Source organism: Dermacentor andersoni, chromosome 5, assembly GCF_023375885.2.
Source record: "Dermacentor andersoni chromosome 5, qqDerAnde1_hic_scaffold, whole genome shotgun sequence".
In the NCBI taxonomy this organism is placed as follows: Eukaryota; Metazoa; Arthropoda; class Arachnida; order Ixodida; family Ixodidae; genus Dermacentor; species Dermacentor andersoni.
The window spans coordinates 136,548,484-136,561,671 of NC_092818.1; the positions used below are offsets into that span (position 1 = coordinate 136,548,484).

General features: G+C 45.6%; 1 protein-coding gene and 1 long non-coding RNA gene across 5 annotated transcripts in view; one reads left to right on the forward strand and one right to left on the reverse strand.

The window, feature by feature from the left end:
* The window catches only part of LOC129385078 (uncharacterized), a 63,316-nt gene extending 52,395 nt beyond the window's left edge, over positions 1–10,921 (reverse strand). The window contains exons 1-2 of one of the 2 annotated variants that reach the window (XR_008612626.1): positions 10,862–10,921; positions 9,001–9,133 (exon numbers count right to left, since the gene is read on the reverse strand). This is a non-coding gene — a long non-coding RNA (uncharacterized lncRNA). Of the gene's footprint in view, positions 1–9,000; positions 9,134–9,425; positions 10,483–10,861 lie in introns of those variants that run through there. The other variant, XR_011894805.1, reaches the window with a different exon arrangement.
* Positions 1–13,188, forward strand: part of LOC126531227 (dopamine D2-like receptor) — a 457,194-nt gene that overhangs the window by 336,975 nt on the left and 107,031 nt on the right. The window lies entirely within an intron of this gene.

Sequence of the window (13,188 nt, forward strand, 5' to 3'; positions counted from 1 at the left end):
GTTTGATGGCAGATATCTCGAAACTGCTGTCATCTTGCAAATCAATTCCAAGTGGACACGCCTTTAAGCTCATCGGCTAAAAGTCGTAAATTGCAATATGTGCTGCAAAGTAATTTATTAAGAAGTTAATTATTAAATCTTTGTCAATTAGTTTGTCAAGTAATGTCCGCCTTTCTGAAAATAAGAGTCGATATTTCAATATATCCTAAAACTTAAAAATGATCACCCTATACATCGAAGCCTGCTGTTCAACAGCCATGGAATATTCTATAACTTTTTTTTTATTCAGTCCCATGGTAATCCATTTAGCTCCGAGGATAATTATGAGATGACGCCAGCACAACCATAATTGTCTCGCGCCACGAGGCAATAATCACTAGCTCCACCTGCAATGAAGGGTTCGCGGCTTCGACTTGCGCGCGTCGTTGTTCCGCACGATTCTGCAGAACGTGCTTCCGCTAACTCCCTGTCGTTTGACGTTCTAGAGACGAACTGCTACACGTCCTCGCTCTTCTGCTTTGAATTTCAATCTCTCCGTTGCGATTCGTTGTGAAACAGCCTTCGTGGAGCTCCTAGATATTTCGATGCGCGCTTGTTTTCATCTGTCCGAGTCCCGAAATCGCGGAGACGAGATTTTGAAAATTCGGAGATTAAAGTGCCCCATTTCCTTGCTGTTTTGGGACAGCGCTATTGTAGGACGAAACGGTGCGTTCCATTGCTTTAAATATTGAAGTACTCCGCCGCTTGCAGATTTTACTTTCCCGGCACTGTAGGGAGCGCCCAACGTACCGAAACAGTGTTGGTGCTGCACCTCATTCCTGGATTGTTGCGTCACCGTGGCCGCTTAGCATACGTGGTATGCAGAAAACGGGGAAATGACAGCTAAGTGTTACGAGATTGTTTTATCGCACTTTGGCTTGCATGCAGAGCCACTGGCAATGAAACGTCGAGGGGTGGCGATGTCTGTCTGACTTTTTCAATGCGTAAGAATTCTTAGGCCACTCACCCAGGAAGTCTGTCCGTTGGTCTGTCTGTACGTCCGTAACGCGTAACACGATGTGCTCCATAAAGAAAAAAAAAAATAAATTCTAAAGGAAGAATGTCGGCGGTGGCGACCTTGACCCTACGACCCCACGTTCGGAAGCCGATTGTCTAACCGACTGGGCTGAACACCCACACTTGCAGGAGGTGAATACATCAGAACCACAGGTTGAACGATGTGTTGCACCGGGGGTACAATGCAAATCTCATAGGAGAACAGTTTCTGTGAAGGCTTTGTTGGAAGATTTGGTGATGGAGGAATAAAAGCCACCTCTAGGATCACATGTAGAGCCGGCTTAGAGCCTTATAGACTTCAGGAAAATTCCAGTTTTGCCAAAATTTAATTCCAGACACTCGACATCCCCGATGCGTTTCGGTAGTCGCGGGGTACGCCTTCCGTTGGGGCGTCCCTTCACCGACCGAAATGCCACTGATCTCTGAGGACTCGTGCGTTCTCGTCGCTCAACACAGACAGATAAGCAGTGAGTGAACCGATAAATATGATGATAAGGAGTGATGAGGGGTATGCGAGTCTCATAACGATTGATAATGGATCGACGAGGATGAACAATGTGCTAAAGAGCCATAAGGACTTATAATGGTCGGAGCAATTCTGATAAGGTCGATAAGGACCGATAAGGGCTGATAAGTGTAGGTTCGAGTTCGATATTGTTGATAACGACCGATAAGAGTTGATAAGGGTCTATACTGATCGGATCAAGTTTGATAAGATTACGACAACAGCTGTGTGAAGATGAGCAAGTGGCACATCGCTTACGCATACTTGGACAACTGGAGCAGAGTTCTGCATAATTTTCTCTGTGTGTGTCTGTGAAATTCAAGATGCCACGGGCAGAGTGGCGCTCGCGGAAAATGAAAGGCGGATCAGAAGCGAGGAGTTCCCGGTCAATCTCCTTCCGCCTCGCCGAAGCACTCAAGCAGCTCTCTCCGCATTAGCTCCCACGCGAAGCTCGTTTGGAATAAAGGTTCCGCGAATTCTCCCTCGTCGCGGCTCCTCTTTGCCCGAAGATTATGGGCCGCTAGAAAAAGCGCAAATGAGGATCCCATGCACGGGGTGGCTCTTTAAGGGTGCCGTATGCTCGGCTGTTGTCAGCGAGATCTGTATAGGGTTCGGCGTAAGAGAGCAATGGCGAAGAACCAATTCGCCGTAGCCAATTAGGCACCCCGCTCTATGGGACCTTCTGTTCGAGTGCGCAAGGAAGAGTCGCGTTAGGCCTTGAAGCGCGCCTGACGTTTTCCGCATGTTCAACCGCTCTCTTTGCAATTGCTATTCAGACGCTCCGTTAGGTCTTCGCATTGATGTCATAGACTAAGCCAACTTTCCGAAAGGTCCGCACAAGCTGTCATTATGGAAGTGCTTTTACAACTCAAGTTGCCGCGATTACGGTGCGGGGTCTACGAACGAATGACGCCTTTCCTCAGTAGAATACGTATTCATTGGTGAAAGCTACATTGAAATGGGTGAGGAAGAAGCATTTCTGCTCGGTTTGGCCAGCTAAATGCATGTGGCAACGAACGGTCCACGGATGTAGTGTTTTTTTTTTTTTTATATAGTAATCTAAATGAAGAAAAACAAGCATCGGAAGTTTCGCGTGGTAAAACAGAATGAAAGTTCGTCTTAAAGATGGCTACGGCGAAAGCTACAATAAAGTCAGCAACTCTCTTTGACATTTTGTGGGGCCGCAATCAATTGTGCGACACTGTATTCGTAATTTTACGATCTTGCTTGCGCTACATTTAGCGTACGCACATGAAACTTCGCCCAATTTACTCCGAACTGTGGCTTCTGGTCCCTGCCTGTTTGCCGGGAATTCAAACTTCGGGCAGTAACGACACTTTCACAGGGAATATCTTATTTCGCCAATCGTATATACTGCCTATCACGACGTGTTATGCAAATAGCCTACTCACGTAAAGTAATAAAACTGATGAGAACAAAAAAAGAAATAGAAATCTGTAAGGTTACTTTTTTTTCTCGCTCGAATATTTACGGGTCCCTGATGCCACGTGATGTCCTATACATATGTGCCCAATCCATTCTTCCTTGCGTTCTCGGCTTCTTATCTGTAAAACTAATACGGTCTTGTGTTAAAAGACCACTAAGACTGGTACGTACAGATCGAAAGAGAAAAAAGAAAAAAGTACTAACGAAGCTCAAAGTAACTAGGGGACGCTGCCATTACAACATCTAACTTTCTCTGGTTCTCTCTGATCCACTCGTGAAAGCTTTCTCTCCTTCGCAACTACTTAAAAACTCATCCGGACGTACTCTCCATTTTTTCTTCTTTTCGTTGTGTTTTTCTAATTTATTTCTTAAGGCATTTCATGGCCCTCGTCTATATGCCCGCTGACAGTGCTCTCCCCCGAGTCGAAAAAAAAAAGAAGAAAAGAAACGAAGCAAAACGAAGCCCACTGAGAAACACCATCACATATTCCTCTTTAGAACGTAAGCGTTCACGCTGGATTTTCGCAGCGAGGTCGGGGAGTCCTTCAAAGCCGCCGCCCGAAGATCCGAGACGGCCGAAACGAAGGCGAGTCAGTAGGAGCGAGGTAGCATCAGGTCGTTTTCGGTCCGGAAAAATTACCCGGACGGTCATTCATTCCGGCGGTGGCGTTTTCGTGATCCCCAGATAAGGCGACGACTAATGAGAACTTGCAGCGCTTCTCGGGCAAAATAGGAAGCGATGGCGGTGCCGCCGCGAGGGCTCGCAAGTCGTTTTTACGAAACGCGCTGTCTGGTGACGAAGTCGTCGTCGTCGTCACCGAGTGGGTTCCATCTCGTTTCGCATTCTCGCCGCTGTTCCGAGCTGCTGCGAGCTTGAAACAGCCATAGGCGTTCCTAGAGCGCGGGGGGGGGGGGGGCTTACGGCACTGGCAGATTCGAAAGCTTTATGCCTCGGGTTGCTTGCCGTCTCCGCCTGCCCTCCCAATTCTTTCATTTTCTCACAGTGTGAAGTAGAGCTTTGCCAAGTATATGTATTTCCCTCACATTTTCATTTTTTTTATTTGTCCTGTACGTTCGCAAGGCATCCCAGACAAATACCTACTTTGAGTCGCCTATGCTGAGTGAGACAGTTACCGAGCACATTGTTCGTTGAAACAGCTTCATTACTGCTGGATTATTTTTGCAGTGAAAAAAAAATTCATAGTAAGGTTCGTTACAGCGCTACACAAGACGAGGACAAAAGAAGGCATAAATATTGCCGCTCCTAAAAGAAAAACCTTATGGAGTTCCGAAATTTGGCAGTAGCTTGTTTCGCAGTCGTTTCGCAGTCGTTTCGTTTTTTAAAATTTTATTCTTAATGATCAAACGGTTAATCACAGCTTCTTACCTTTGCGATAAAGTTGCACACTTTTGATTGTTTTATGGCTTTTTAGCACGCTTGTCGAGCAAACAATACCAGTTCATTTCAAATGGTTTTTTTTTTTTGAGTGCTCAGTTAAACTCCTCAGAACAAAGCACCTTTGCGACGACCCCTTTATTTTAGGTTGTTTTTTAATTGTATCTGTTTTCTGTTTTCTACTACGTGTAACAGTGGCAGCTCGGATTAAACCCTGCAGTCAGAAACGAAAGCTGGGCTACATGGTTGCAAGTTTAGCTTCTGCCTTATGGTTTACCGGCGCCAGATTTTGACGAGACAAAAGAAGAACACACAAGCTGCTTAGTTTTATTTGTGTATTGAAAGCAGAATAAACTTCCTCCCCTCCCCCTCACATTTCTCGTCACAATCTTCCGTTCTATTTCTCAACAATAAACCGTCTTCTGCGCATTTCTCGCGCCAGAGAGAACTACCGGAAGGCCTGGCATTTTTAATTTATTCGGCGCATGTTTTTAAGGTTTGTCGATGGAAAGGTTCCGCCAACTTCGACTCAACAATTTTCATCCTTACAGGGATTGAATTATATTCTAATAGACGCGCGCACTACGCCACAAGAGGTCTAGTGGATATCGCAAACGCACTGGCATTGCACCGACGTAGGTATCGTATCATTCAATATTATACGGCATGTTCCTTTGTCTTCCTTATATAAGAGATCGGTTACTTCAGCAAATTTACATAATCGCTGGCTAGACTTTATCATAATTACGAAATTATCAACTTTAGACCATCAATTACAAACGCAGGTGCGTAATGTTAAACGGCGTCTCACTAGAAAAGTTGTAAGCTAGTACGCTTCCGGCTACTTCATTTCCCTTCTTTGCAAAATTATGAATTTGCTTTGAAAGTTAATAAGTAAAAGTAATGCTAATAGAAACAACACTTTAGCGCGAGCAACCACTGACAGCTACAAGAAAAGACAGAAAATCGGCTACAGCGGCGAATCACTGCATAAAATATTGCGTACATCTCCTTTCCCATACATACATACATACATACATACATACATACATACATACATACATACATACATACATACATACATACATACATACATACATACATACATACATACATACATACATACATACATACATACATACATACATACATACATACATACATACATACATACATACATACATACATACATACATACATACATACATACATACATACATACATACATACATACATACATACATACATACATACATACATACATACATACATACATACATACATACATACATACATACATACATACATACATACATACATACATACATACATACATACATACATACATACATACATACATACATACATACATACATACATACATACATACATACATACATACATACATACATACATACATACATACATACATACATACATACATACATACATACATACATACATACATACATACATACATACATACATACATACATACATACATACATACATACATACATACATACATACATACATACATACATACATACATACATACATACATACATACATACATACATACATACATACATACATACATACATACATACATACATACATACATACATACATACATACATACATACATACATACATACATACATACATACATACATACATACATACATACATACATACATACATACATACATACATACATACATGTATATATTGCACAGCACTGAATGCTGTCCTTTTGAGGACACCAACTGGCCATGGTCCAAGTATCATCCCAAAGTAAAATGACTTTATTGCCCAAATCCCTAAGTTTGACGCGCCGTTTTTGCCCTTGCTGGCAAAAAATATAGGAATCTGTCCAGAAACACGTAGGCTATGTCCTCGTTGACCACTCCACATGAACACGACATGGAGCTCGCGGAATGAATTTTAAGTTTGGTGTAGGCCACACCAAAACGAAAGTGGCGAAATCATGCTTCCACGCTTATTATATTCACGTAAACACCAAATTTCTGCCCAGGGCCTACGTTATGTGAAACTGAACTTTTTGGAATTTTCATCGAACCCTGCCGCAGGTAAGCTTGTAGCCGAGGGTTTCAAAAACAATTCTTTAACTCGCTTCTGCCAACAGGAGTACCATGGTCGACCAGGACACACTAGGGCGGCCTTAGCAACGTGTGCAATGCGTCACTGAAATTGAACACGGTAGGCATGCTATAAAATGCTAAGTTAGTTGTGCGCAGTCAACGAAATGAGCGTTTGGTATTGAGATACGAACTGGGGCGCTATAACGTAAAACTATTCCAAACTTTTCTATTCCAATTCTGTAATCAGCTCTCCACGATTGGTCAAAAACTTTTTTGAACCACCCCCACTTCCCCTGTCTGTCACGCGACGTCACGAAGACCGCGATAGCTCTCCTTCTGATATGACGTGTACACACTGATTATGCATAATTTGACCGAACAAACAAAAATAGTTATTTCTGATTCGACGCCTTTTCGCCATTAGCGCTCGGCTATTGGTCAAAAGTTTTCGGGCTGCACCCACTTCACCTGCCTCTCAAGCGACGTCACAAAACCGCAAAATCTTACCGCGTCAAAGTGACGCGTACGCCTTAAAGATGCATTAATATGCCGAACAAAACTGAATTTTCTTCTGAATAGCCATAGGCTGCCCCGTTCCGAAAGGAATACAAGATGGCTGCCGCCGATCGCTCCGGCACTGGCTACTCGCCCCTGCCGGAGAGCATGGGTTTATTTGCGTGTAATAAAACTTTTTGCGTGGCCGTGTAACGTTTTCGAGAACTTTCGGCATCTTTACGACCTCGTTCTGCCAACTCTTCTTTGCTGAGGATCCGTTTTAGCGTCATTCTTAAGCTTCCGTTGCATGCCGCCGCGATTGTCGACGAGCCACCGCAAGCTAAGTAAGAGAAAGCGGACCAATCGCAGACGCCGGCACCATTCTCTTTCTCCGGTTATGGATATTGAGTGCAGTGGCTCGGCCCCATCGAATCCCTCTCCACTTGAGCATGCTCCTCGCCTCTTGTGAGCCAATTAGATAAGACAAACGTCTCAGTGGAGGCAATGTTATTCGTTTATCAAGCAAACAAAAGTGACCTCCTATGAACGAGGGGAGCATTTGATTGGTTTGTGGAGACAACCTTGCGGGTGACCGCCTGATGCTTGCGGCGGCGGTTACGCAAATTTGACGTCAAGAGATTGGAATAGAAACATATTGGAATAGTTTTACGTTATACGGCCCCTGTTCTCTCAATGGAACCTAAAGCTTGCGATATCGCGAAATTTCGACAGTATAGCGAGCACGACCGACATGCCGACAGACTCCTCGAAAGCTTCCATGGAGCAAGGAGAGATGAGTTGCACCTCCGGCCAAGCTGCTGAAACGAAGCGGTCTTTTCAGGAGCTCTTCGCTCGATGTAAACAAAGCACGCAGACGCTATACAATAAATATTTTTCTCTCGCCTCCGAAGAGAGGACCACAGGGTGACTTCAGAGTACCGAGATAAGCTCATCCTCCTCCGCCCGCCCGCTTATGTGTGTGCACAGCACTTGAGCGCGGTGTGAAGGAGATGCGGCTGGGGCACAAAAGGAGGGCAACGGTAAAAATAACGCTGGATATCGGTCCTCCAACCGAACGAAAGATACGCAGTTCGAGGAGCCGCAAATGCTTGCATTGCCGAGGAGAATGGGCGCGGAAATGTAGAGCGGAATAACGGCTGCCCATGTTCTCCGAGGCTGCGAACAACGCAAAAGCTGCCCCGCACAAATGGTTGCACGCCCCTCGCCACCTCTTGAGACACGCATGTGCTTTATCGTGCACAGCGCGTTTTGCAGCTTACATGTTCCGAGGCGCAATCTGCGACGTTGCTTTAGAGTGAGAAGGAGAGAGAAATAGGAAATGTAAGAAGAAAGGTACGGGCGTAGCATGTAACATCGCGGGTTTCGTTAAATTGTCGCGTATTTACATCTTCTGTCGAATTAGTGAAGAAACGAAATACAGACAGACTGAGCAGCCGCTCAATTAGTGCCCCAACCAGCTCCACTGCAATGTTCCCCGTCACCCCAGTCATAGAACGGAATAAAACTACCAACTTGAGTCTTCAGTCATTCAGCTGCAAGATAATCGTTTTTTTTAAGAGATAAGGCTACCTTCCATTCGATGTTGCTTCGTTTTTGGGACATGTTTATTTCACATGGCATGGCTTTGCTTCCATTTCTTCCTTGCCACACCTGGCTGCTTCTGCCACGCATGCATGACTTCTTTGTCGAGTTTATCTCTATGTTTAATAACTCTGTATTCTAGAATAACTTCGAGTTGAATAAGCGCTCACGTGTATTCCTGCCTATTTCATCGTCCTCGTCTGTTTCAAGTATGTACGTATCCCTTGTTTCGGCTGATAGACATTCTCACAAGAAAAAGGAAATACGTCCATTTAAAAGGTAGCCCATATTTTACAACTAAAAGGCACAGCAAATTGAAAGTAAGCCTTCACAGCGTCCATGCGGCAGCTGTCACACCACAGAGCAGCAACAAAAAAAAAAGTCAAAAATCTCACTTGGAGAAGGGCGACAGATGTGAGCTCCCTGGTGAATCAGCCGGATAAGAATGTAAGTCTCTTGCAAGAAACGACGCCGAGCAGTTCTTGACGTACCACACGTCAGCACCCGGGTGTTTGCTGCATGTGTAACCTGCGAGAAGGGAATGCGGGCACAAAACGAGATTACGCAGATTACGAATCTGCCACGGACTGCACATAACTACGCACTAAATAGTTTGGGCACGTTATAGTTGCAAGTAAAAATTTACGCCTTAGGAGGCACGTCGCGAAAAAGAAATGGGATGCTACTGTAAATGGTTGCCAAAGATACGCGCAACGACGCTTATCCTTCGCAGCTGTGAAAAATATTCTCGGCTCTTTGGCAAAACTAAAGACCATGCGATAGTGCACAGCCGGTACTAAGCAGCAATCGTAATCGGCACCTCTTGTTTGAAATCAGTATCCGCTGCCGCGTGGCTCCGATCATTCCGCGAGACTTGTTGCATCGTGTCCCATACATTGCCCTTGTGCACACTGCGCGGTAGCGTTTGTGCTTCGGCCAGCTGTCTGCACGCACGCGCCATTCTTCGCTGCGCAAACGGTGCTCGAGTGCGGCTCGTTGCTTGCAGAGCCGACGCACCGACTGGTGCTCCTTTCGTTTCTTCAAGCGACGCTCATTCGAATCTGTCCAGCTCGAAGTCGCGCAAGATAACGGCGGCACGTTATGGTTATCGTCTATTAAAAGCATGCAGTACGCTTTCAACGGGAACACGCCACGCTAGATGAATATTAGATTACTGCCGTAGGGTTGGCGGCGATAGGGGGTAAGGCGAGCCCGTCATTGGCTGTGTGTGCTCTTTGCCGACGTCGCCACTACGCCTCGGTTCATTTTCGAAGTGTATATACCCGCGTAGCCTCACCGCGCCGAAGCAGGACTTATCGGTAGGTGGTCCTGCGCACATCCCGAAAAGGCGAAATATATTTTGCGGCGCACCGCGCCATTATCCACAAGGCAAATGGAGGCGCCGTTACCGGCTACGCGACCAAACGTTATAACTCTAACCATAAGGTATACAATGAGCCATTACGAATAAAAAAAAAAAAGATTTGTGCTGTTGTTCTACGGGCCAACACCGCAATCTGATTATGAGGCAGGCCATAGTGGGGGAGTCGGTAAGTTAAAATTTTATTGAAAATGTTCGGCATTTGGGCGGTGTGCGGTCACAAGCACCCCAGCCTAGGTGGCGGCCTTGAGTCCTTGGACACGGCGGCTTCCTTGGCGTGCCGGACGACCGACAGTTGATCCGCGAGGTCGTGACTGAGCAGGGTCGCCTCCCATCGCGCCCCGCGGTTCGAGACTGCCCGTATAGCGGGGGACCTCCGGTTTATTTTGACTTTGTAGAAATTTTTCACGTGCACCCAATGCACGCGTGTTTTCGCACTTCGCCCATTAGAATTCGGCGGCCGCGACAGGGATCGAACCCGCTACTTCGAGCTCAGCAGCGCATTGCCATAGCTACCGGAATGCAGCGGCAGGTGCCGTTATCGATTAAGCAACTAGAGAGAGAGAGAGAGAGAGAAACAAGCTTTAATGGCACACTGGAGATGTTAGCCTGGCTGTTCGTCAGACATGCTACTCCATGTGCTTGGTGATCATGATATATACAGTGATAAACACTGATAAACACGTGATAAACTACAGCACGTACACACACACACACACACACACACACACACACAACACACACACACACACACACACACACACACACACACACACACACACACACACACACACACACACACACACACACCGTCACGGCTACGTTTTAACCATTCGTACATTTTAATCTGGTCTTATTGGCGAGGCTTTACTCACATTTTATTGCCTCTACCAAGAAGCAGTATACTTCCAAGGCCAGCCACGCATGAAGGATCTAAGGTAGAATGGAAGAATAACTAATGCGTGCCTTCATGCCTTGGATTATAAAATTTATGGATTACTCAGCAAAATTTGCTTGCCTTATTCAGCGAGGACAAATTCCAACTAGTCTTTAGGATTTCATTTCCTTCTTCGTGAGCCTCTTCGAGCCGGTACATGATGCCTTCTATAAAACGTAAGAAAAGGGAAACGATGTACATTGCGCAATATACAAGGTACGTATGAAAATGAACTCCAAAATTCATTCAAACCCGCATTGTAATGCAATATTCAACTCTTATTCCAGTAAAATGAGAGTCTCAAATATTATGTGTCAAGCATGGTACTTAAGTGCAGCTTATGTTACCGTCTTGAGCCTTAGGAAATGAGAAATGCGAGCGTGTGCCAGATAGCCGTGAACCGGGGTACAAATAGCGACGTACATACTTTGGCTGAAGGTAACAGCAAAATAAGAGAGGGGTGCCGTTGTTAGTTCCATGCACCTCGACTGCGCAAGCATGAATGGCAAATTTTTTAAAGAACCTTTAGAACAAAGACGCCTCCCTCATTCGCCCACATTATCAATGCAGCATGCCATGCAGAACACTTACAAGATCCTCTCAATCCACACAGAATGACTTATGTGGCAGAGCGCTGGCCTAGGGAAGGAGTGTGGAGTGATTTCATGCGATTTCACCGGAAAGACAGAGCGCTACAAAGAGGTCCGAATTGCCACGGTGGCCGTCATAGTCACGCAATGAGTAAATGTGTAGTGCAGCAGGTGGCTACAAGAAGCGTATAGCTCAGCTGCACACCTGCTGCAAAATCATTTGTCGCGGTTCTCTGAAGCTCTCAATGCCAGCCTAAATGCCCTGAAAGGCAGCGCGATTCTCACGTATTGGAACAAGGTACCGATCGCTAGGACGGCCCACGTGAGTCCCTACGAAAGACTGTAGGACAAAATTTTCGCCGCGCAGAGAAGCTGCTCCTTAGGTTGCAAGAGTGTTCTGTAATACACAGTATTGTTACCTAAGGTAAAGTTATTAGATATGAACAAATGAAGCAACGTAGTTTTATGCACGTGAGGCGCCGCTGCCTCTTCTTCGGCTACCATTGTTTCAACCGAAATAGCGGCGGCAGCAAGAACCAGTTTCGCGCGCTTTCGCTTCAGGGCATGTGGTTTGCCTGAATAAAATGAAAAATGAGCGTGTGTTTAACATCTAATGCTCGTCACACACAATATATAAAAAAAGAAGAGGCTGTGTGCTCGACAACACGAAACTACTTGCCTGTGTGAAGTTCGGCTGCTGCTGCTTGTTCGACTTCCCTCCAACAGACATCTATGAATTTTACGTGCTTATGAACTTTGCCGCGGAAGCGGCTAGAAAATCTGCACTTCAGGGCGCATGTTCACAGAATCCTGTTGCGTTAGAATTGTTCCTAAGAGAAAATTTTAGCCAATCCTGATGCTGGACAAATGCAATCATATGTGCACAATAAGCTAAGAGACAATCGGCACAAACATACAGCATAACGTATTTTTTTTAAAGGAAGCAACTAGGAAATTTGCACTTGAGAGCGCATATTAATAGAATCCTCTTGCGCTAGGCACAAGAGGATTCGTCACAGAAAATTTCAGCCAATCCAGATGCTGGCCATATTATTAACAAAGGCGGCAGACCGATGGCAGAGAGCCCTTACGAACAACAATCTTTGTGAATCCGATCCCCGACTTTCAAGCTCCGACATCTCGCGAGGCAATCGAGAAGTTAATTTCTGAAAATAAGTAGCGCCTAAAATAAAAAAAAAACGGAAAGGCGTCATGGTGGGTCACAATGTGACGCTACTTTTAGTTCGGAAGCGAATGTACAGTGCCCGCGGAACGAAACGTGGCAGGGAGCATCTAGTAGAACGCTGCATTTGCGCAAAGTACTCGAGAGTACCCCGTCATGTCGCTAGGAATCCTGTCAACATAGGTGACGCCGACTCCGATCTAAGTGTATGCGCCAAAATTACGTCGATGTGAGGCGAACTGCAGATGTCTGAAACGAAAGTACGCGAATCAGCCTTAACTTGACGCGCTTTATTCCTTGATCACTGTAGTTCGCTGAGCTCTATTAGGCTCCATCGCCAGCTAGCCCGCCGCGTCGGTATGAACATTCGCGGCCCCGTTACCGCGAAATCGCCCCCCCCCCCCTTTTTTTTTTTGCCACTTTGCGCAGAGGTTCCAATTTAGAGAGAGCCTCTCGCATCTCGTATGCATGAAGTTCAGCGGGGAAGCCGCA